We start from the raw sequence: 26297 nt of genomic DNA on the forward strand, positions 1-26297 counted from the left end.
GAGCTTTTTGTTATGCACAAAAACAACATACTTTTCTTTTATTTATGGAGCATTGTTATTTAAAAAAATGCTCATAATTTATTTTTGAGTAGTTTTTTCATGTACATCTACATTGTATGTTAATAAAAGTGCCTGTGTGACATCTGAGACACAGTTTTGACTAAGAGCTCTCTTTTTGTTCTTACTTTATGGCTTAAAAAAAATATCGAGATATGAATTTTGGGTCAAATCGCCCAGCCCTAACTGAGAGTCACAGTCACTTCATTCAGGGTCTGTGGAAGTGCACCCTCTTCCAAGGCCATATTAAACATTTTCAGCAAATATGGGGTAAGTAAACTTAAACGTTTGATAAAACTCATTACATAGACCATCAGGCCCTGGGCTCTTCCTGTTTTTCAGGGAGCGTATGGTATTATTCAGCTCTGGACATGTTAAGTCTGCATCTAGAGACATCCTGTCCTTTTGTCCCAATGTAGGCAAGTCACATGTGTGTAGAAAACCCTGCATAGTTTCAGAAGGTGCGTTACACTGAGATGTATATAACTGTTCATAAAACTGTCTAAAAGCACTATTAATATCCTTATGAGAGTTAATCAACAACCCTGAGTCTGACCTGAGTCTGACCCCGACCACTTTCTCTCTTTCTTAGATGCCTGGCCAGTAATTTATGCAGCTTATCACCAAATTCAAGCTTTGCTTAACAGGCCCTGGAAATTTTATCTGAGAGCAATTTATTGAGTTTGTACTTCAGAGTCAATATTTTACTGTGTAGCTGTACTGATGGTTGTTTGGCAGAGTCCAACTTTGGTATTTGAACCTCCAACTGTATATGTTCATGCATTATTACATTTTTTTCTCAGACGACTGAAAGGACAGCCTCTCACATACGCTTTAAACGTCTACCACGTGTGGGCTTCATTTATTCACCAGCTGAAATCCTGAAGTCAAAACTGATGCATTCAAGAATGAAACAGGAAGTTAATCATTCTAAAGTTTAAAAGCAGGGAAAGAAAGTTTTCCCTCCCACAGAACAAAGTTTTCTCACTCAAGAACCACTGAGAGCAAAATAAGAAGAAGAGTAGCTGATGAAGCTGGAGCGACATGCAGAGATGGAGATGAGCTGACGGCAGATTTTATATGAGAATGAAACATTGGTGGCTGTTCCTGAACTCCACTAATGTCCACTATCAAAAAAGCTTATTAAGACTTAATGTAAATCTTTCTGTTGCACACACAGCACGCTCGTTTGTTTCAGTTCGTCAGTTGCAACAAGACAGCTTACCAACGTGTACGTAATAAGCTGATACTCCTGTGTGCTACACACTACAGTGTACGCTGTACACCTACTTACTGGTTGTGTCGCATCAGTCTGTGTCTCTGAGTTAACTTGTGTTTCTCCTACAGCTCCGGACCACTAAAAATGGGCGTGCTCTTTGTGAGCTCGTTCCCGGCTCGTAACCAGCGCGTTCTGCCGTCAAGGGCGATCATTGGTTAATAGTGATCATGTGACTGATGCAAGCCAGATCCTTTTATTTAGCAAAACTGTGATTAATAGTTAAATATTATTGTTGAGGGGCACAGACAGGACTCCGCACGCACACACATTAAAAAAATAAAAAAAAATTTTTTTTAAAAAGTTGCCTCAACAAAAGGGCACTTTGGGCACCCATCAGGAAAGGGGCGGGTGCTCAAGCCCCTCTAGTCCCCCCCTCTGCACGTGCCTGCTGCAGAGAGAAGTGCTGTGAGTCCTCAGAGTGAAGCGCTATATATACCCGTGGCCCAGCCCATCCTCACAGTCAGTGTAAAAGTGAAAATAAAAGTGTGCAGCAGAACGAACTGAAAGACATACCTGTGTACTTAATGTGTTTCTCATGTTTTCCTGATGAGCAACTCATGCAGCACATCATCCACACAGTGAACCTTTATTTTTGTTATGCATCGTTGTTAACTTTGGTAAAACATACAAAAACATCTTTTATCAATCACTATTTTTTTATTTCTAATGTGAATTTCTACTCACATTAATCCAACATTCCTTACTTTTAACTGCTGGACATTTGTGGGTGATTTTCATCTTTAAAGAAATCTTCCCATGTTTCAGTGATGGGATTTATATCAATGGTTATTTACTAGTTACTCACTGTGAGTCTATAGTTTATTGTGTTTGGTGATGCAAATGTTTGCACAAGTGGTTTACTGTGGCCAAAGAACAGATATTGTTATAATGGTGACTGTGAACCATGAGGTTCACTCTGTGGTGCTTCAGTTGTCATGTTCCTGAGGTTGTTCATGCCCTTTGTGACAGTGTATCAACATCTGCCATGCTGCTTATCATTGGAAGTGGTTGATAAGTTTGTGTTGTTCATAAATCCTGCAGTCAGAGCTGTAAACAAGCTTGTGTGTCTCTTTATTCTAATGCACAGTTGCATCTTTTATCAATCACTATTTTTTTATTTCTAATGTGAATTTCTACTCACATTAATCCAACATTCGTTATTTTTAACTGCTGGACTGGTTTTTGCTTGGATCCAGGGAACACTCATGTTCATTCACCAGATGTGATATTTTGGGTGATTTTCATACTTAAAGAAATCTTCTCATGTTTCAGTAATGGGATTTATATCAATGGTTATTTGCTAGTCACTTGCTGTGAGTCTTTAGTTTATTGTGTTTGGTGATGTAAATGTTTGTATAGGTGGATGAAATACTGGTTTACTGTGGCCAAAGAACAGATATTGTTATAATGGTGACTGTGAACATTCATGGCCATGAGATTCACTCTGTGGTGCTTCAGTTGTCATGTTACTGAGGTTGTTCATGCCCTTTGTGACAGTGTATCAACATCTAGCTGATACAAAAAGCTGTTATTTTCTATATTTGAACATATTAATTAAAAAAAACAAACAGTCATTTGGTCTTTTTTCTACCCTTTATTATCTTTCATATTATACATAATGTATAAATATTTGGGACAATATTATACATTGAACCAAAAACCAAAGACAAAAACAGTGTTTAAATACAAAGAAAAGAATATTCACATAAGTAAATAAGTGTCTAAGATATTAAAAAGATCAATGATTGAACAAATGTAGGTAACATGAAAAACAAAAAACATGTTTTAACAGCTTTTGATTAAATTCTTAAAGTTCAAAATCAAACGAACAAATGGGGGAAAAGAAATTCGATGATGACTCAGTCAAGTGAATCATCAAACACCAAATGTAAAATTGAATTGTAACCCAACAATAGGCATATGTTTAAAATTTCAAATAAAAAAATGATTCCCTGTTTTCCATTCATCTTTTTGGCCATCTACAATGAACCAAAGAAAGGTTTGGTCTCTCTTTTGGTCAGGATACAGTGCATGAGGACCCAAGATGGAGGGTAACTAAAGACAAGCTCTTTATTGAGCTGATGAAGCTAAACATAAAACTAAGCAGTGCAAAGTAATTCAACTCACTGGTGAACAGAGACACTAGGGCACAATAAAGGTGCGCTCTGACAAAGAGACAAAGGAAGACACTTTAAATACACAGAGGAAAGAGAGGAAACACCTGGGAATGAAACAAGACCCAGGTGAGCAGAATCTAACTGATGAAACGGAGGGAAGCAAAGCACAATGCACACAGGACAAGGGGTTAACAACATAAAATATAAATACATTAAGAGGGACCACAGACAATAAACTTGACATGAACCTTTAAACTCGACAGACCAAAGGTAAACAAGCTGACTACACACAGAGACAAAACATGGAGCGAGTGGAAATGAAAGGGAACTAACACAACTTAATGAAGAACTAAGAAACTGAAATAACAAACCTCAAAACACATGGTCCAAAAACCCAGGATCATGCATATATTTTAACCTGACAGCTCTGAGACACGTGTTGAAAACGTCATCATACACTAATGTTTCATTCTGATTTTTATATATGATTGCATTTGCATCTCTTTACATAAAAAACAAATATAAGTTTAATAAGCCCTCATAAATCAGCTGCACAGATAGCTAAAACTATTGTTTCTCCCACTGTAACTTTCAGTTCTTCAGAGATTTCATCTGAATTTTTTTCTTCATAATGTTTCAATACTACATTCAGCTCTGCTCATAACTAAAGTGTATTAATTAACCTAATCACATTTGACATTAAAATAGTCAAATGTGAACATGATTTTTGTTGCTTAACCAAACCATGCGAGCTGTTATGTTTTTGAGTGTAGGAAAGTAAGACACGGTAAAACAATATAACCTTTAGGAGGTGTTATATTCCAGACACTTTGGAACTCAGATTCCAAAAAAGTGAGCAAAAACAAGATGTTTTGGTTCTTAGCAAGGTAGAGCTATTCAGGTATCACTAGCAGCATGATACTTGGTTTGTTGCTCTTAAAAAAACACGATCATGGATTGAGCCTTATCAGTACTCTGCATATGATTTATTCAGCGAGTAACAAATACACAACAGCGGTAGTACAGATTACAAATCTACAGTTTTAATACAGTTTGCGTTTAATGCTGTCACATTGGATTCTTAACATAGGGTAGCTGAGTTAAAAAAAAAGATCCAGTTCTACTTTCACTGTCCAAGTGGGAAATCTGAGTTGAGGGGGTGTTACAGATTCAAATTCTGACCAGGAACTTGGAAATTCCGACTTCCATCTCATTTCAGGAATGCACCATTAAGCTACTGTAAACTAACCTCCATCTATCCCTATCCTATCTGTTGCATGTTTATTCATTTTTATTCCATATTAAAATAAATAGGAGGCAGAAACTCTGGACAGAGAAATATGAGTTGTAGCGTTGGAAAAGAACATCAGGACATAGTGCACTTATTTTTGTACTTCTCATTCAGATCATTTATCTCTTGTTCTTGTTTTTTGTTCAGTTCCTCCAGTTTTTGTTGATTGTCTTCCTTCTTCTTCAGTTCTTCTTTGAGTTTCTTTTCTGTGTCTCTTGAGCGTTGTTGTAGCTGATCAAACTGTGCGTTGTGTTCTTGGTTTTTCTGTTGCATTTCTGTTTCATGCTCTTGCATCAGTTTCTTTAGTTCTTCAGCATGTTTTTTCGCCAAAGCTTCGACATCTTTGGTGTATTTTCTTCTGAAGTCATTGAACTCTTCAGCTTGTTTTCTGGCATCCTCTTCAGATTTCTTTTTCATGTCATCTATCTTTCTTTTGCAGCTTTCCTCTAAGTCTTTTCTCTCTTTTTCTTCACGTAGTCTTCTGATTCGGTCAGCTTCTTTTCTTTTTTCATATGTTTCTCTTTCCAGGTCAAATTCTTTTTGGATCTTTTCCATTCTTTCTAGCTCCTTAATGCGAGACTGTCGAGCTTCACGATATCGTTTCTCCCACCAGTCTTTTCTTTCCTTCTCCCAGTCCTCTTTTTGTTTTCTCATTTCCATTCTGTTCTCTATCAACTTTTTATCTATGGTTTCTTTTTCTTTAGATTCTGATTTTATTTTTTTCTCTAAAGCTTCAAGTTTTTGTTTCCACTCTTTTCTTTTAAGTTCTTCCTCTTTTTTCTTTATGCTGTCTTCCTCTTCTCTCTCCTCCTGTTCTTTCTTTCTCTGCTCGCGCTCTTTGTTGATGTGTTCTTCCTTTTCTTTAAGTTGTTGTTCTCTCAGTTTTCTCTCTTGTTCAATTTTCTCTTCCTGTTCAACCATTCTTCTTTTCATTGTTTCTTTTTCTTCCTCATGTTTTCTTTCAAGTTCTCTTATCTGTTTCTTCATCGCTTCTTCCTTCTCCTTTAGGATCCTCTGCATTTCCTTCTTTATCGCTGCTTCAGCCTCTTGCAACATCTCATTGGTGAAACAGTTTCCTCCATTGTCCTTCACCACGGTGTCAATCTTTGTTATCAGCTCACTGACTTGTGTGCGGCTTTTTTTCTCACGGTTATTGAACACATGGTATCTTCCTGCACAGTCAGCAATCAGCTTCTTAAAAGAGTCATCACTTTTGTTTTGGATGTACTCTTCAACAGACACCTCTTCATCCTCCAGTTAAAAGAATGATGGTGAACTTTCCAGAACTTTTCCCAAAACCTTTCTTGATTAAATCAAGTGTTTGTTTATCCTCTGGTGTGAATCTGCCAGTTTTTAACACCAACAGGAAGACATGTGGTCCAGGGGCCAGAAGACTGACACATTTCATCATCTCCTCATGAACTTCTTCATGTGATAGAGTTGAGTCAAACAGACCAGGAGTGTCGACCACAGCAACAGGACGACCGTCCACTTCACCCTGTGCTTTCTGACACTGTTTGGTGACGGATGTTTGGCTCAATTCTGCTTTGAACTCCTTTCTTCCTAGGATGGTGTTTCCTGTAGAGCTCTTTCCATTGCCGGTCTTTCCTATCAGCACAATCCTGAGACTTTTGGTGCTCTGCTTCTCCTCATGACCTGTAACATTTCATAAAGGCTTGATTTATTTTCTTTTAAGAAATGCAAAAGTAAGAAGAGATCTGCATGTGAAAATAACTGAACAGTGACAAATATGCCATCATAAAAGATCTGAAATTAAAACATCCCTATGCATTGAACCCATATTAAAGCTTTTACTCTTGAGTAATTGGAATGTCATATTTGATTGTTTTCAGGAATCCTTTGTAAGCAATGACTAACTAATTTCTGAAACCCATCAACAGTTGATGGTGGCCTGTGGCTCAGTGACCTTTCAACTACTCAGTGGTAAGAACCCAATCTTAGCATGTCGAAACACCCGATGATAGCTGGACACCACCTGATGACATCTTCTTCTGCCAGGTCTCTCTTGGAAATTAGATTTTTAATCTCAATGAAATTTTTTACCTGGATAAATAAAGGACTAATAAAAATCTCGTACATGTAAATGCAAGTATGTGTACGTGTATATATTGGTTTGTTGTATATGTCTGAATAATAATAATAATAATAATAATAATAATAATAATAATAATAATAAAAGCTGCAGTTGCTTACAACACAACTTAACGTGGAAGCACTTTCGGGTGTATTTTATTATTTATTATCATTGGGCTCTTGGCGAAGGCGGCCGCACTTTTCTCTCTCTCCCTCTCCCTTATCTTTTCTGCTTGGATTCTGCTGCTCATGTACTTGTCTAGTCTGGTCTACTTTTCTACTTTTACCCTGGAAGACTCTCACGGTCTGTTCTCCTAAACCTAAAAGAGAAATTAGAAATTATGGATTTGATCAACTGGTTCCTGAATGCAATTGACACCCTCATCTCAACGAGAAGCCTGGGTTCGGGTGAGCCCGAGTGTCCTGGAGGGATGTTCCCTGCCGGATACACGATGGACGGGTGGAGGAACTGGAGGGTGCCTGGCGGGACTGTCGATCGAGGACATTGAAGACGTAACTTTTCTGAACTATGATAACGGGGTTCTTGCTGATCAGAGCAGACTGTGTTTAGACTCTTCGTCCCCATCCCACACACCCCCATCCTGTATTCCAAACACTTTCGAACGCTTATCTCCAAGGCCGAGGTCAAATGGCAGGTCTGGGTCCAGTGCTGAAGAATAGCTGCAGGGCAGGATGGCCATGTCTACATCGGTTCGCCTCTCACCCCCCTACCTACCCCCCATGCTTGCCATGTGCTTTTATGGTGTTGTGATGTGGAGACTTATGTGCTTTCTATACTGAGGAGTTATTTTTTGGTTTTCTGTTCTCACACTGACCTCCCACAAGGAGCCCAGTGTGAGTAGAGGTCTCCTTTTCCCCCCTCCTCCACTTGCCCTTTGTATTGTACACTTCATTGTTTTTCTGATTACAAACTGTCTCCGACCTGTCTTCCCATGTGATGTCTGTGCTAGTATGTGTGGTCGGTGGAGTCCAGTGCTCTCTGCATTGGATCGGACTTGTTATAATTCTCTGTCTCTCTCCCGCTGCATGTCTTCAAACAACACAAAGCCCCAAGGGTCTTTCTGAGCGTCCTGCTCAAAACTGACATGCCCAAAATGAATAGAGTATTTCTCTGCAATTACAAACTCCGTGTAAACAATCTTGGTATCAAAATAAAGCCAACACTTGTGAGATTTTTTTTAAATTTTAATTTAATTAATTTAGGGTGCCATCCAAGTCTTCTCTGGTTGTCTTCATACAAGTATCCTCAGCCAGTTGATCCGAAAGACCAAGAAGAATATTCATCTGGCTTGACTTGACCAGTGCATTGTTGCTTTGGAACATTACCATATACCCTACAAAATCAGGGGATTGGTTTTTTGTAGAGGAGGGAGGAGTCTTTCCACATCTCAGTCTCACTCCGCTCAATTTATGACACCTTTCCATCACTAACAAACCTGTACAGGTGGGGAATGAGGGAGGACCCACAGTGCAGGTTATATGTGGGGAGACAGGAACAATGATGCATATTCTGGCAAGACTGCTCTCAGCAAGGGAAGATACAGATGAAGCCATGATGAGATCCTTAGAGTACTGCCCAACATTTTTGATAGCAGAGACAGAGAAGACATCAAGTTCAAACGAGACCAATGCTTTTCCTATAGGAAGGGATGAAACCTCCATTCTCCAAGAAGACCAGGAAGCGTCTTCTGTGGTTATCATGGGAGATGAGGGTGGATGTGGGAAGGAAACTTCATTTTTCTTAGGTTGTGAAAACCTCCCTGAGACCTGACAGGGTTAACTGGTTATAGGAGGCTAAGAAGATCATCCTGCTAGAACAGACTGTCCATTGGAGGATGAATGGGCTGAAGATGCAGTGATGAAAACCAATAAACACCATGAAATAGTCCAAGACAGCAAAGACAGAAGGTGGCAGGCCTGGCTATTCCCAGTTGAAGTAAGATCAGAATCAGAATCAGAATCAGAATACTTTATTGATCCCTGGGGGAAATTATTTTTTGTTACAGTGCTCCATTTTAAACCAACATTAAGACAAGACAGACAATACGCTAACTAAGAATAGTACAATATATACATATATATACATACATACATACATAAGTCACTTATAAATAAATAAATAGTTGGAAAAGAAACATGTGTAGTTGTAGCAGCAAACAGTGTGTTAAGTGGATGCGTTGTACAGGGAGATGGCCACAGGCAGGAATGATTTCCTGTGTCGTTCAGTGGTGCTTTTCGGTAATCTCAGTCTCTCACTGAACGAGCTCCTGTGACTGACCAACATGTCATGGAGTGGGTGGGAGGTGTTATCCAACATTGTCTTTATCTTGGACAGCATCCGCCTCTCCGACACCACCTTGAGGGAGTCCAGCTCCATCCCCACAACATTGCTGGCCTTACGGATCAGTTTATTAAGTCTGTTGGCATCTGCGACCCTCAGCCTGCTCCCCCAGCATGCAACAGCATAGAGGATCGCACTGGCCACAACAGACTCATAGAAAATCCTCAGCATTTTCTGGCAGATGTTGAAGGACCTCAGTCGCCTCAAAAAATAGAGACGACTCTGGCCCTTCCTGTAAAGTGCTGTGGTGTTTTTAGCCCAGTCCAGTTTATTGTCAATGTGTACTCCAAGGTATTTATAGTCCTCCACAATGTCAACACTGACCCCCTGGATTGAAACAGGGGTCAAGTGTTTCCTGGTCTTCCTGAAGTCCACGATCAGTTCCTTGGTCTTTGCCACGTTGAGCTGCAGATGATTCTGCTCACACCACGTGACAAAGGAGTCGACCACAGCCCGGTACTCTGTCTCATCATCCCTGCTGATGCATCCAACCACCGCAGAGTCATCAGAAAACTTCTGAAGATGGCAGGTCTCTGTGCAGTGGCTGAAGTCTGTGGTGCAGACTTGGTGGTGCAGGGGTTTCCAGCACACACTCACAGCCCTTGGAGTAACAGCTTCCTGTTGCTCCAAGGCCTGTGAGTGTGTGCCACCAGTCCACTTTCCAGATAGGAAGGCAGCCGTCCTTAGGTAGGCCACTGAGAGAGCCTCTTGTTGGCTCTGAAGCAGGAGGGGGCAGGGTAGCTGGGGACTAAGAGAAGATGGGCAGTAACTGGCTATCACTGCGGACCCACCAAGCTGAGGGTGTTGTGGTTCAGGGTCAAAACACTCAATGATACTTGGACATGAACTGACGTACATCTCCTCCTGGTCGAAAGCTGTAGTCACTTACAAAGCAACGTAAGGTTGATGCACTTCAGGGTGTATTTTACAAGTCTATGATTTATTATAGTGTTCATTATTAAAATGCAAGGTGAGATCCACCATGACCATATACAGCAAATATGTCTTAACTTTAAAATGTCTGGGTTGCAGTTGCAGTGTGTTTTGTGTAATTGTCCATCTGTATTGTAAAGCACTGTCCCTGAAACTCTGCTGCATTTGAACATACAATATGTCCATGTACATTTCAGCTGATTCTAGAATCTCTCACATCAGCTCCTGTGACCCAGTGCCACTGGAAGCCACACATGTCCTTGCATCACATTGCCCTCCACTATGTTTTAGAGAGAATTTTTTTAAGATAAATATCACAAGGTGACATGATTTCAGTTCCTCAGTTTGGGATGATTTTGTTTTTGCAATAAAAATACTGCCCGTTCCATTTTTCCAGATTTTCTGGGGTAAAAATAACAGCTTCCAAATTCCACAGTCAAGGATTTCTTAACGTTCAACTTTTTAACTGATGGAGAAATAAGAAATAGTCTACTCTGCATGTATCTACACAATGGATGGAGATTTAGCTCATACAATACTGTGGATTATCAACCCAAATTAAGCACTTCAGCAGCACCTTGATTACTTCCTCTCAGATCTATTACAGAGGTGCATCGATGTGTCATTTAACAAAGATTGTTATTCATGACATACAACACAGAATATAAATAATTAACAGACTTACAGGTGCTGTGCATCTTGTTTTTAAATTTTTCAAGTTCAGCTTTCTGCAAAGTGATGTTTCTCTCTTGTTGTAGAATCTTTTGTATTTGAGCATGTGCAAAGGCTACAGTTGTATAACTGCATTGTTTGTCCTTTCCCATTATCATTTTTTCCATGTTATCTAACAGCTGTGGGATCTGCTGTTTGTTCTTAATGTTGAGAACAACAGATCTTCCTCCACAGCTCTCACAGAGCTCCTGGATGTCCTTGTCTTCCTTTACAAAGTTACCAACAGCTGGATCTGTAGGATCTGAGTCCACGGTGAACAGAATCATGGTGAAGTCATTGACTCAAGAGCTGAATGCGTCCTGGATGGTCTCTAACTCTCTCTTGTCTTCATCAGTGAGGGAATCCACAGGTAGGACCAGGATGAAGGCATGGACACCCTCAGGATCACAGAGGGAGATACACCTGAGTGATTCCTCCATCGCTGCCTCCTGAGGTTTTCCATACAAGGCAGGCAGCTCCACCAGGGAAACCCAACGTCCACACACCTCTCCCTGATGTTTAACACACTCTGATGAGTTGGAGACTGAATGAAGCTCAGTCTGACCTAAAATGGCCTTGGCTGCTGACGTCTTCCCTGCTCCTCTCCTCCCACACAGAACCAGGTTTAAAGATGGTTTGATGAGTTCTTTCTTTAACAGGAGTGGTTCATTGGATTCATTTACAATTTTCTGAATCTTCTCCATTAATGATTCACAATTATCTTCAAACATGTTGTAATGTTGTCCTCCACATTTTCTAACAAGGTCATTTAAAGAGGAACTCATTTCATCCTCATCTGTGATGATGACCATCAAGTGTTTATAGAAGTCTTCACCAAACAAACTCAGTATGGACTTCAGAGTGTTTGTGTCTTCGTTAGTGAACTCAGAAGGTTTCACCAACAGCAGTAGAACATTAGGTCCAGGAGGACAGAGACTCACACAGCTCTTCACTGTTTTTCTCATGTCCTCCACAGGCAGAGTGAGCAGGTTTGGAGTTTTCACCACTGTTAATGGCTTTCCTCTCCACTCTCTACAGCAGGCCACACAGTGCATTATTGGTGACTGTTTTTGGCAGTGAAAACCTTGGTACCCATTGATCAGGTTACCAAGTTTGATCTTCTTTTCCTCACATTTCCCCAACAGTGCAATCCTGTATGATGACGCTGTGAAAGAACAGAGAGAAGAACAATATCACAAACACAAGTTAACCTGAAATCCCAACCCTTGCCTCATGTTAGGAGATTTCTTCAGTCCTCTGGGTGCACGGATAGTTTCTAGTGTTTTTCAGCATTTGTCCATTGGTCATCTGTCCTATTCACGGTCATATTCACAGTTAAAGATTGAATATTAACCCAATCAGCAAATTGTGCCAATATACAACTGTATGCGAGAATACAGTTTTCTAAGTTCAAAGCAGTGAGTGTGAAGATTAATTACATTCAAGTACAATGTAAGTATGTGACGTGCTGCAGAAATATAACCGGGCTGGCTCCTGCTGCGCCAGACTTGAGCAGGTGTCTCTGTGCTCAGTCTCCATTTTCCGGAAAATGTAAAATTAAAGATCATTTTTTGAGTTAGACCACTTTGAGCTTGAGTCTTTCTTCACCGCCAAAAGAATGCAAAGAACAGAGAGTGACTAGAGAGTGTGTCCAACTGTAGCGGGATCACACCCCCTGTCACGTCTGCCGGAGCAGACATAATGGAGTGAGGTGGATGCAGACCCAAAAGCAGGCACACGGAGATGAGGGTGGAGATTAACAAAAGATGAGCCTTTGGCCTGTTGGCTGCAATAACACCATGAACAAAAGGAGACAGGAGGAATAGAGAAAAACTAGGAAAACCTAAACTGGGAGAAGCTGAACCAAAGGACATGTGGGACATAGTAAGTAAGTAAGTAAGTAAGTAAAATTTTATTTATATAGCACATTTCTAGATAAAAGATCACAAAGTGCTTTATAAGGTATAAAACAAAAACAGTCAAAAGTTAACAAAATGCAATTTTAAAAAGATGTTTTTAGCTGTTTTTTTAAAAGTAATCACTGAGTCTGCAGATCTTAAGTTCTGAGGAAGAGAATTCCACAGTCTGGCGGCCACAGTGGCAAAAGCTCTGTCACCCTTGGTTTTCAGTCTTGTATACTGAATAACAAGTAGGCCCTGATCACAAGACCTCAGGGACCTTACGTCTTACGTCTACTAGGGGCATAGGGCTGTAAGAGTTCAATGATGTAGGCTGGTGCTTGTTCTTGAAGAGCCTTAAATGTCAGAACCAGACTCTTAAAATGGACTCTGAATTCAACGGGGAGCCAGTGCAGCTGTATAAGCAGCGGTGTTACATGAGAGTATTTCGATGTTTTTGTCAGAAGCCTTGCTGCAGCATTTTGGACAATCTGCAGACGCTCCAGGGAGCTTTTGTTTAGACATGTAAACAGTGAATTACAGTAGTCGTGATGAAATGAATGCATGAATAACAATCTCCAGTTCAGTATGAGATACTATGGGGCTCAGTTTAGAAATGTTTCTTAAATGATAGAAGCAGGACCGAACCAGAGATTTGACGTGAACATCCAGGGTAAGAGCAGATTCAAAGGTTACCCCGAGGTTCCTGATAGACGATTTCACAAATGTTGAAAGAGGACCAAGAGCATTCATTATGTTAGGTACATGTCTGTCTGGAGCACATACAAGGACTTCAGTCTTTTCTTCATTAAGTTGGAGGAAGCTGTCAGCCATCCAATCTTTGATGGTTTCTAAGCACACATTTAGAATCTGCAGCTTAGAAACATCTTCAGGTTTAAAAGATATATATAGCTGGATGTCGTCTGCGTAGCAGTGGTAGCAAATGTCCTCAAAGGGGCTCAAAATGTGCTGGAGAGGAAGTAGATATATTAAAAACAATAACGGCCCCAGCACAGAAACTTGTGGCACACCATAGGACAGGGACGTGGAAGATGACCTGTACTTAGAGACCGCCTCAGAAAAGTATCGTTCATAGAGATACGAGGAGAACCACTCTAAGGCAGACCCAGATACACCAACCCAGTATTTTAGCCTTTCAAGCAAAATATAATAGTCAACAGTGTCAAAGGCTGACGTGAGGTCCAAGATTAGGAGTACAGAACACTTTGCTGCATCGTTTTGCATCAGAATGTCATTGGAAACTCTAAGAAGGGCTGTCTCAGTAGAATGAGCTCTACGACAGCCAGACTGAAATTTGTCAAAGATATTATGTTTGTCTAAGACTGCTGTAAGCTGCTTAGCCACAACCTTCTCTAGTATCTTAGCAATTAACGGTATTTTTGAGATTGGTCTGTAATTGCTAGTGAGAGATGGGTCCAGCGTAGGCTTTTTTAACAGGGGGTGTATAACAGCAGTTTTAAAATAAGCAGGGACTTTACCAGATCCCAGTGAGGTGTTAACTATGGTGAGCACACAGGGACCAATAGAGTGGAAGACATTTTTGAATAACGATGCGGGTAAAATGTCGAGTGAACAGGAGGATGCTTTTGTTGCATTAACTATTTTTTCCAGCTCTGATAGTAAGACGGGTAAAAAGCTTTCTAAAACAACAACTGACATAGGAACCGACAATGCAGATGCTGATGGGGACAATTTTTTCCTTACATTACTAATTTTTTCTAGAAAGAAAGAAAGAAATGTTTCACAGTCTTCATTAGAAGAAATAATGGCAGCAGGTGGAGCAGGAGTAATAATATCAGTAGTAGTGTCAAATAATACCTTAGGATTACCTCGGCTCTTTGCAACCAGATGAGAAAAATAAGCAGCCCTCGCATCTCTAATTGCATTGTTAAAAGAGGCTAAAAGATCCTTTAAGTAAAGGAGATGAACATTTAAATGAGTTTTCCTCCATAAGCGCTCAGCTTTATGACAATCACGTTTTATGGAGCAGATGTTGTCATTTAGCCAGGGTAAGGACTTGGAAACAGAAATGGGTCTCATTTTAACCGGACAGATTTAATCTAAAATCGAAAAACAATGGTTAATAAATAGATCTGTTAAGAAATCAAAGCCGTTTTGCGGGGATAGTGTTAAATTAAAAGCATCCAAGAAATTCTCCGCTGTGGAGGAATTTATAATCCATCCATCCATCCATTTGCTTCCGCTTATCCTTTTCAGGGTCGCTGGAGCCTATCCCAGCTGTCATAGGGCGAGAGGCGGGGTACAGCCTGGACAGGTCGCCAGTCTGTCGCAGGGCCAACACCCAGGGACAGACAACCAGTCGCACTCACATTCACTCGCACATTCACAGCTAGTGACAATTTGGATTATCCAATTAACCTATCCCCACAAGCTGCATGTCTTTGGACGGTGGGAGGAAGCCGGAGTACCCGGAGAGAACCCACGCAAACACGGGGAGAACATGCAAACTCCACACAGAAAGACCCCGGCCTGATGGTGGAATTGAACTCAGGACCTTCTTGCTGTGCGGCAACAGTGCTAACCACCGTGCCACCGTGCTGCCCTTCTCTTTATGGAATTTATGATGCGCGAGATAATTGTCCGGTTAACAGGAGATAAAGGCTCATGAAAAGACATGTTAAAAAGAATACAGTGATGATCAGAGATAAAAAATGTCCTCAGAACAAATAAAATCAATATTCAAACCCAAAGTAAAAACAATGTCCAGCGTGTGTCCTTTGTTATGTGTGGGGCCGGACACATGCTGGGTAAAATGAAAAGAATCCATAATGTTGATAAAACCTCTGGCAAAGAGGTCGGAGTCATCATCAACATGTATGTTAAAATAGGAGACAATACAAAAACCTCAAACCGGGAACAAGCAACCAGAGACTTGGGAACACCTGGTAAGTAACGCAGAGGAAATGCAGAGGAATGACAAGCAGACGATCTGATCAGGAACAGAGGGAAAGACACACTATACACACACACAGAGGGTAATGAGGAAAACAGGAAACATGAGGGGAACACAGGTCGGACTAATCAGATGTGATGAGGCGGGGAGGAGAGCAAAACTGAAAACACTAATACAGGACACAGACTGTCAAAGTAAAACAGGAAATACATAAATATAGAGACAAGGATGACTAGTTAACAAAAAGTAGACACAGTAACAAAACCTAAAGACTAGAAATTTTGTTTTACTTCATATGTTTATATGTTTCATATGTTGTTTGTTTAATTTAAGACAAAAAAAAATTAAATGAATGAGAGGTAAAACTTGAGGGGGTAGGGACAAATAAGTAAATACTTCAGCCTACTCCTTTTCAAACAAATAATGGAATGATATTTTGTAATGATTGTGAAGGCACATGTTTGAAATGTTTGAAATAAAAATGAACTGAACTGAACTGAACTGAACTGAACTGAACTAAAGACTAGAAATCACCAAAACACTAAAGAATAACTAACAGAACTAGAAATACAAAAACTAAACCATGAAAATCCACAAAATTGCAGAATGCAAATGATAACAGCACAAAACACTGGGTCACAAGACCCAGGACCATGAGACTCAGCCTACCCAGGAAAGTCTGTACCAGGGTGCTGGAAAGGAGAGTTCGTCTGTTAGTAGAACTGTGGATACAGAAAGAACAATGCGATTTTTGTCTTATTCACAGATCACTGGACCAGCTACTGGACCATTGCCATTTGATCCTTATACGATTATTGCAAGATGTTGGTCGGTATAGGCGGCAATAAGTTGAACTTATTTCCGGTGGGTGTTGGACTTCGCCAAGGCTCCCCTTTGTCACAGATTCTATTCATCTTTTTATGGACAAAATTTCTAGGAATAGCCAAGTGGCGGAAGGCTTCCACCTGGCGGTCTCAAAATGGTATCTCTGCTTTTCACAGATAATGTAGTTCTGTTGGTTTCATCAGTTGACGGTTTCCAGCTTGCACTGGAACAGTTCACAGCCAAGTGTGAAGCAGCAGCACCTCCACATTTGAGGCCATGGTCCTCAGAGGGAAAGAGTGGAGTGCCCATTCCGGACCAGGGACAAGTTCCTGCCCCAAGTGGAGTAATTTAAGTATCTCAGGGTTCATGAGCGAGGGGAGACAGGACCAAGAGATCAACAGACGGACTGGTGCTGTGGCTACAGTGATGTGGACACTGTACCGATTGTCACGGTGAAGAGAGAGATTAGCGTAAAACGTCGCTCTCAATTTACCAGTTGATCTACATTCCTCCCCTCACCTTTGGTCATTACATAATGACCGAATTACATAACGACAGAAAGAACAAGACTGTGGATCCCCATCCTTCACATTGAACGGAGCCAGCTGAGGTGGTTCAGGCAACTGACAACCACCTCATCCTGGGTGATGTGTTCCAGGCATGTCCCACTGGGAAGAGGCCCCGGGGCAGAACCAGGACACATTGGAGAGATTATATCTCTTGGCTGGCCTGGGAACACCTGGGTGTTCTCCTGGACAAACTGGAGGGGGTGGCTGGGGAGAAGGAGGTCTGGGCTTCTCTGCTTAGACTGCTGCCTCTGCATCTTTTCCCCGGATAAGTGGAAGAAAATGGATGGATGGATGGAATTTCAAACAAAATCCACTGAAATGACGTTTAATTAAAGGTGAATTACACCATTAGTTGCAGGTTGTATTATAAATTGTTACCAAATATGTTAACTTTTTAAACTGTTTACTCATAATGCAAGTTTTATTACCAAGTTTAGTTAAAAAAAATGACATTACACAAAACAAAACATTTTAGTTGTTTAAAAGTAAAATTATTTTACTGAAGGTTTTAGCTGTAAAGAATTGTGGGATGTTTGAGTTAATCACTGAGAAATTTAATACCAAGTTTCAAATACATGATTAATCCCAGATAATTTTATTTGCTGTCAGAAAAAAAATTCAGAGAGAGATTAAAGGAGGGATTTGATTTGATTATTGTGAAAATATAAATATTTTTGCATGTATAAGCTGGTCAGAGCCTATACATACAAACCTTCTCCACTTACCCACATTATCGGTGATAGGAGTCTTTGTCTCATTTTGTTTTGGGTTTTGCTCTCCTGCTATTGTTTGTGTTGTTTCCTCAAAAGCTTCATAGCTGACATGCTCTCCATTGTTGTCCTTCATAATTTCACCCAAATGTGTTAACAGCTTTGAATGTTCAATGTCGCTCCTCTTCAAGTATCTGCGGTTACATTTTTTGATCATTTCATTTAATTCTGGACTTTTCATGAAATCTTCTGAAGAACCTGAGCTCTCCTCTCTGGGTGCTGAGGTCAGTATCAATGAATGATCAAATGATCGATCACTGTAACCTTGAAGGACTCTGCAGAGTCTCAGTTTGTGTTCTTCTGTAAAGTTTTCAGGCTGTACAAGCAGCAGGAACACATGAGGTCCAGGAGAAGAGCGTTTTGCAAAGTCTTTTATAAACTCTGTCAGATCTTGTTGGGAGGTGTTGAGAGGAGGCAGGTAGGGGGTGTTGATGACAACTAATTTTTTGTCATCCAGTGTCCCACCAATTCTCACACAGCCTTTAGGTTTATTATTATTATTAAAGACATTATTTCTCAGTAACAGATTTCCCACTTCCTTCTTCTCACTCCAGCTGCTTCCCAGCAGAGCAACCCTCAGCTCAGACACTGTGGAAAAACAGAATAGAAAAGCAAAAAGAGACAAGCATCGATTCATTATGTTTCATTTGTGTAAGCAGTATACACTAACATGAGACACAGACCTTCAAAGTAAAATAGGAAATACACAGAGACAGCCTGGAGGGAGAAAGAGAACATGTAGGAGCACATGACAGGATGAGGAAACACAGAACACAAGGAGAACATAACACCAGAACTAACATGGATGGATGGAACTAAACAGAGAATACAGGAAACCTAAACTAGAACCCTGAGCACTATGGAATAAACTAAGATTAACAAAGAGAACCTTAACCTCCTAGGACCTGCCGTCCACATACAGTGAGTGCAGAATTATTAGGCAAATGAGTATTTTGTCCACATCTTCCTCTTCATGCATGTTGTCTTACTCCAAGCTGTATAGGCTCGAAAGCCTACTACCAATTAAGCATATTAGGTGATGTGCATCTCTGTAATGAGAAGGGGTGTGGTCTAATGACATCAACACCCTATATCAGGTGTGCATAATTATTAGGCAACGTCCTTTCCTTTGGCAAAATGGGTCAAAAGAAGGACTTGACAGGCTCAGAAAAGTCAAAAATAGTGAGATATCTTGCAGAGGGATGCAGCAGTCTCAAAATTGCAAAGCTTCTGAAGCGTGATCATCGAACAATCAAGCGTTTCATTCAAAATAGTCAACAGGGTCGCAAGAAGCGTGTGGAAAAACCAAGGCGCAAAATAACTGCCCATGAACTGAGAAAAGTCAAGCGTGCAGCTGCCAAGATGCCACTTGCCACCAGTTTGGCCATATTTCAGAGCTGCAACATCACTGGAGTGCCCAAAAGCACAAGGTGTGCAATACTCAGAGACATGGCCAAGGTAAGAAAGGCTGAAAGACGACCACCACTGAACAAGACACACAAACTGAAACGTCAAGACTGGGCCAAGAAACATCTCAAGACTGGTTTTTCTAAGGTTTTATGGACTGATGAAATGAGAGTGAGTCTTGATGGGCCAGATGGATGGGCCCGTGGCTGGATTGGTAAAGGGCAGAGAGCTCCAGTCCCACTCAGACGCCAGCAAGGTGGAGGTGGAGTACTGGTTTGGGCTGGTATCATCAAAGATGAGCTTGTGGGGCCTTTTCGGGTTGAGGATGGAGTCAAGCTCAACTCCCAGTCCTACTGCCAGTTTCTGGAAGACACCTTCTTCAAGCAGTGGTACAGGAAGAAGTCTGCATCCTTCAAGAAAAACATGATTTCCATGCAGGACAATGCTCCATCACACGCGTCCAAGTACTCCACAGCGTGGCTGGCAAGAAAGGGTATAAAAGAAGAAAAACTAATGACATGGCCTCCTTGTTCACCTGATCTGAACCCCATTGAGAACCTGTGGTCCATCATCAAATGTGAGATTTACAAGGAGGGAGAACAGTACACCTCTCTGAACAGTGTCTGGGAGGCTGTGGTTGCTGCTGCACGCAATGTTGATGGTGAACAGATCAAAACACTGACAGAATCCATGGATGGCAGGCTTTTGAGTGTCCTTGCAAAGAAAGGTGGCTATATTGGTCGCTGATTTGTTTTTGTTTTGTTTTTGAATGTCAGAAATGTATATTTGTGAATGTGGAGATGTTATATTGGTTTCACTGGTAAAAATGAATAATTGAAATGGGTATATATTTGTTTTTTGTTAAGTTGCCTAATAATTATGCACAGTAATAGTCACCTGCACACACAGATATCCCCCTAAAATAGCTAAAACTAAAAACAAACTAAAAACTACTTCCACAAACATTCAGCTTTGATATTAATGAGTTTTTTGGGTTCATTGAGAACATGGTTGTTGTTCAATAATAACATTATTCCTCAAAAATACAACTTGCCTAATAATTCTGCACTCCCTGTATGTGGACATCACATTTTGGGTTATTTAGACCAAAATACTCAATTTTGCTCTACATGGGCCTGATATCCACTTACGAGGACATTATATTCTACTGTTCTATTGAAGTTTTAAACAAATATCCTCATATCCTCTTATTTTTCTTAAAAACAAAAATAAGGTAAAAAATATAATCTGGTAATTCTTTGTTTTTACATTCATCGGGCCCCAATCAGACCAAATATCAAAGAGAAATTAAAAATGCTGCTGTGGAAGAGTCCGGATCTTAGGAGGTTAAACATCAATCAAAATACAAAATCACAAAGATACAAGGAACTCAAAACGGTGGGTCGAGAGACCCAGGATCCTGAGAGTTTACGTGTTAAAATATTTTCAAGAACAACTTTAAAGCAGTTAGGGTTACGGCCAGTTTGTTGATGTTATCTCTGTGGTTTCTCTGTGTGGTTGATTTGATTGTGCAGAGAAGAGTAAAGCTGGTGTGTAGGTTATCCTTCTCTATTTGCTCTATCTTGTCACTAATGCTGAATATATTTTATTTAGTTGTTGATTTCTTCCTATAAGATTGTGTTTTATTATGTTGCAGAGTCTCAGTCTAGTTATAAATTCATATTGGACTCACCAGGTGCTGCAGTCGCCATGATGGAGGAAAGAGTCACTAGAGAAACAAAAGTAATAAGATAGGATTAGAAAAAAACAAGATAGAAGTTCATAAAGTAATGCACTCTACAACCATTCCATTCAATTACATGATAAGCTCAAGTTTAAACATTATGTTGGAGCTGGTAACGTGGTGGAGTAATATTGTCTATATTAATTCATCTCCATAATGCTGTGGGAAATAAGCACTGGTTTGGGAGTAGTTTTGTGTAACACATTTGCTGTGACTGTTTTTGCAGCGGCTGTGATGGAGTTGCATTCTGTATTTGATTGCACTGATACTCTGGTTTACTTATACTGTAGCTCACACTACAAACACTGCTCTGATATTATGCCTGTCTGTATAGGTATGTCACATGGCCATATTTAAGATGAGATATTTTTCCCTGTTGCAAGTGGGACACTGAACTGCTTATCCCTTCATTTTTTCAAATCATTCTACTAATAAACTATGCTTTAGAATTTTACTGGTTGTCATCTTTTGCCCACAGCTGAGACAGTTGGTCAGACCTAAAATCTGTGTGTGTGTGTTACAGTAAGTATTGAAATGTAAACAACTGGAAATGAAAGTTGAGCTTAAAGAGAAAACAGATTCTTTTATGACTGTGTTTGACCTCAGAGTGATCAGAGGTCCCTACAATAATACAGATTTAAACCAAGTGAGTTTGAAATATTTTAAACAAACAGTTGTGACAGTGGAAGAAAAATGTAGTTGATGGGTAGCATTGTTTTTTAAACCTGTTTTTGTGCAGCATGAACGAGCAGCTGATTTGCATGGAACAAAATGTCAGAGATCATTTCAGGATCAGAGGCTTAGAAAGCAGAGGGCGGCTTCAAAACAAGCTTTGAGACCTTTCAGTGCCCAACAGTCTGATACAGACATGCTCCTCTATAGAAGCTTGCTCAGAGGCTCAACAGTGACTGATGATGTTTTTCAGTTTAGGAAACACCTGCAAATTTCTATACAAACATATTTTCTCAATATTTAAGACTATATTATAATATAAGACTATAATAGCAGTATATAAGACTAATGGAGCAACTGTTATCTATTAACAAGCTACATCAAGTCTTTGCAAAGGTCAGAGGTTAAAACAAGGGATTAGATGTGGAAATGAGTTCCAACTGATTTATTGTAATACAGAGAAAATGTTGATTTATTCTGTTACAAAGATGATCTCTTACTGACATTTAGGTTTAGGAGGGTTTAGGAGGGTTTAGGTGGGTTGGTGGCAGTTGCCTCTTTTGGTCCCTTTTTTGGGAGGCGGGGGGGCAGAGGCCACAGTGGTCAAGACCATTCACTACTGTATTATTTCAGGGTCTACCTTACAGAATAAAGTGCCTTGAGACAACTGTTGTTGTGCTTTGCTGCTGTATAAATTTGGACACGCCGGTCCACGGTGTCCATACCGCGCTTGCAGAAGTTGCAGTAAGCTGCAGTACCAGCAGGGGGAGATATTGTTATTTCAAGCCAACATGAAAGTTAAACAGACATTATCAACACATTTACATGTAAACACATATTAGCCGCCTAGCTTAATCGTTCCTGGTGATGATGGACTCTGGGATGTATTTCTTGGTTAATACAGACTTCTTGACTTTAAATGTCTAATCTCTGGTGGTAATACAGCCTCTGCATGTGTGATATCTGGTTGGTCTGAGTCTCACTGCAGAGGCTCTGTGTATTCAGACTGTAACTGTTTAAATCAAAGTTTTAGTGTTTAAAAAAATGCTCATCAGTATGTGGATGAACATACCCAAAACCATACAAAGTATATTAACCGTATTTTAAACACTTTCAAACAGATGGGGAGCTGCAGTGATGCCTGCACAGAGATCCTGAGTGGATAAAGACGGGCAGAGCTTAGAAAGACACACAAACTCAGTGCGGCTTTAACACCACAGAAGAACAAGACGGACTAAACAGAATTTCACTGCATGCAACCGATGTACATATTTTTATTCCACTGGTAATTTTTATCGAACAAACACAATAAAAAATAAAAAATAACAAAAATAAGTTGAGGGGGCTTCCTCAACTTATCAGTTTGTGCTGAGCAGAGCGAGCTTTTTTTTTTACGTCATCTTACAATGTTAAAAAAACATATTGTACTTCCGTAAGTAGGAAACCTATAGAATCGGGTGTGTCCACTGACTACACACAGGAACTCTGATAAATAGACCTGAAATCAGAGATTAAATAATTTATGAACTATCAGGCATCAACAGTATAACTTGCAAAGACATGTTTGTTGATGCTTAACTGATAACAAGGCAAATACGGATGATATGTAACTTTCACTTATGTGCGTTTTTCTTCCTGGTAGTATTAAAGATTTAAAATCATGCATTTATCACACGATCTGATGATTTCAGCCTCAAAAATAAATGAAAAAATCTACAACGAAACCGGAAACGTCTCATTTTTCCAAACAAACTGATAATCAGAGAATCGAATTCCACATTAGAAATTACGTTTTAGTTTCGGGCTGTTTTCTGTATTTCCGCCTCAAATATTCTGATTAATTTTCTGGATGTGTTTGAAGTGAAGTTTTTACCTGAGCTGAGTCTGTGAGCAGTCTCAGGGATCAGGACAATGTTTCAGTCAAATAAATTACCGAGAGAACAACAAATGTGATCAGACTCACCTAACTACGATCAGTGATCGATTATCAGTCAGTGACGTCAATACTGAAGCTTGGCGTGGTTTAATGATCAGCTGTTTAGTGTATCTGCAGTACTTCGGTTGAATTACCCACCACATTAATACTAAACAGTTTTCCTGAAAAATATCCACCCGAGTGAAAGTGAAAGTATTTAAAGAGATTTAAAGGTGTGTCCTAACTTTGCCATGGGCAGACGAGCCTTAAGGCTTAGTACACAAAGTAAGAGCTGATTCGTTTCCACTCGAGACTGAAACAATAATCTCACGCCACTCCTTACAATCAAAACTGATGACGTTGGATACTTCTTGCATTTATATATTTCCAACTAATAATAAATAAATTGCTTGTTTAAATCGGTTAAGTCACTGAACTTTCCAAAACGATTCCAAAAACGCTCTCTGTTGACCCTGTCACTGCTCACCGGTTGTGCCAGATGGTTTATTTTATATCTGCATTAGAAGCCTTTACAGAACAGCTCATTTATTCTATCTGGGTAACAGCTGAGCTGAACTGAAAGTCACGTGTTTCTCCAAGGAAGTAAAAATCATGGTATTAAAAAAGAAGAAGAAGAGAGAGGAAGTGAATGGAGAGAAGTCACCCAGTCAGCCATTAAATTTCTTTCAAAACAAAGGTCAACAGACCTACCAGGTAAAGAAGGAGTTCATCTGACTCTATATAACTGACCCTATTTAACATCATGAATTTACATAATGTCCTCAGGGATTAACTGAGGATTCTGATTCGTGACCTTTAATGTCAGAAACAGCCGAGAGTGAAACAGCAGGAAGTCCCTCCACAACTGATGTGTCTCAGGCTGAGCTCACATTCTGGCAACTGAACATTGTTCCAAGCAGTCATTTGTGTCAATACAAGTTTCAGCTGAAAGCCTAGCGGCACTGCCATTAAACAGTACAGGGAGTGCAGAATTATTAGGCAAGTTGTATTTTTGAGGAATAATTTTATTATTGAACAACAACCATGTTCTCAATGAACCCAAAAAACTCATTAATATCAAAGCTGAATGTTTTTGGAAGTAGTTTTTAGTTTGTTTTTAGTTTTAGCTATTTTAGGGGGATATCTGTGTGTGCAGGTGACTATTACTGTGCATAATTATTAGGCAACTTAACAAAAAACAAATATATACCCATTTCAATGATTTATTTTTACCAGTGAAACCAATATAACATCTCCACATTCACAAATATACATTTCTGACATTCAAAAACAAAACAAAAACAAATCAGCGACCAATATAGCCACCTTTCTTTGCAAGGACACTCAAAAGCCTGCCATCCATGGATTCTGTCAGTGTTTTGATCTGTTCACCATCAACATTGCGTGCAGCAGCAACCACAGCCTCCCAGACACTGTTCAGAGAGGTGTACTGTTCTCCCTCCTTGTAAATCTCACATTTGATGATGGACCACAGGTTCTCAATGGGGTTCAGATCAGGTGAACAAGGAGGCCATGTTATTAGTTTTTCTTCTTTTATACCCTTTCTTGCCAGCCACGCTGTGGAGTACTTGGACGCGTGTGATGGAGCATTGTCCTGCATGGAAATCATGTTTTTCTTGAAGGATGCAGACTTCTTCCTGTACCACTGCTTGAAGAAGGTGTCTTCCAGAAACTGGCAGTAGGACTGGGAGTTGAGCTTGACTCCATCCTCAACCCGAAAAGGCCCCACAAGCTCATCTTTGATGATACCAGCCCAAACCAGTACTCCACCTCCACCTTGCTGGCGTCTGAGTGGGACTGGAGCTCTCTGCCCTTTACCAATCCAGCCACGGGCCCATCCATCTGGCCCATCAAGACTCACTCTCATTTCATCAGTCCATAAAACCTTAGAAAAACCAGTCTTGAGATGTTTCTTGGCCCAGTCTTGACGTTTCAGCTTGTGTGTCTTGTTCAGTGGTGGTCGTCTTTCAGCCTTTCTTACCTTGGCCATGTCTCTGAGTATTGCACACCTTGTGCTTTTGGGCACTCCAGTGATGTTGCAGCTCTGAAATATGGCCAAACTGGTGGCAAGTGGCATCTTGGCAGCTGCACGCTTGACTTTTCTCAGTTCATGGGCAGTTATTTTGCGCCTTGGTTTTTCCACACGCTTCTTGCGACCCTGTTGACTATTTTGAATGAAACGCTTGGTTGTTCGATGATCACGCTTCAGAAGCTTTGCAATTTTGAGACTGCTGCATCCCTCTGCAAGATATCTCACTATTTTTGACTTTTCTGAGCCTGTCAAGTCCTTCTTTTGACCCATTTTGCCAAAGGAAAGGACGTTGCCTAATAATTATGCACACCTGATATAGGGTGTTGATGTCATTAGACCACACCCCTTCTCATTACAGAGATGCACATCACCTAATATGCTTAATTGGTAGTAGGCTTTCGAGCCTATACAGCTTGGAGTACGACAACATGCATGAAGAGGATGATGTGGACAAAATACTCATTTGCCTAATAATTCTGCACTCCCTGTAGAAAGAAACTCAGGGGACTAAACATCTGTGTAACTCTAAGAAAAGCACTGATTAGTGAAATTAATCTGCATTAAAGGTTTCAGTTTGATCGGGAGCATAAACACTGGACTCTGGAAAAGTGATGCATCCTTCATGCCTAGTTATCAGGTTGTGACCTCGAGTTGCTCCGGTTCTG

General features: G+C 40.3%; 1 pseudogene; it reads right to left on the reverse strand.

Moving 5' to 3' along the window:
• Positions 1–4819: 4819 nt before the first annotated feature.
• Positions 4820–23208, reverse strand: LOC146621885 (uncharacterized; annotated as a pseudogene).
• Between the last annotated feature and the right edge of the window lie 3089 nt (positions 23209–26297).

This window comes from Diplotaxodon limnothrissa, linkage group LG12 (assembly GCF_057381915.1).
Source record: "Diplotaxodon limnothrissa isolate DT_005_m linkage group LG12, D_limnothrissa_male_GT1.1, whole genome shotgun sequence".
Taxonomy (NCBI): Eukaryota; Metazoa; Chordata; class Actinopteri; order Cichliformes; family Cichlidae; genus Diplotaxodon; species Diplotaxodon limnothrissa.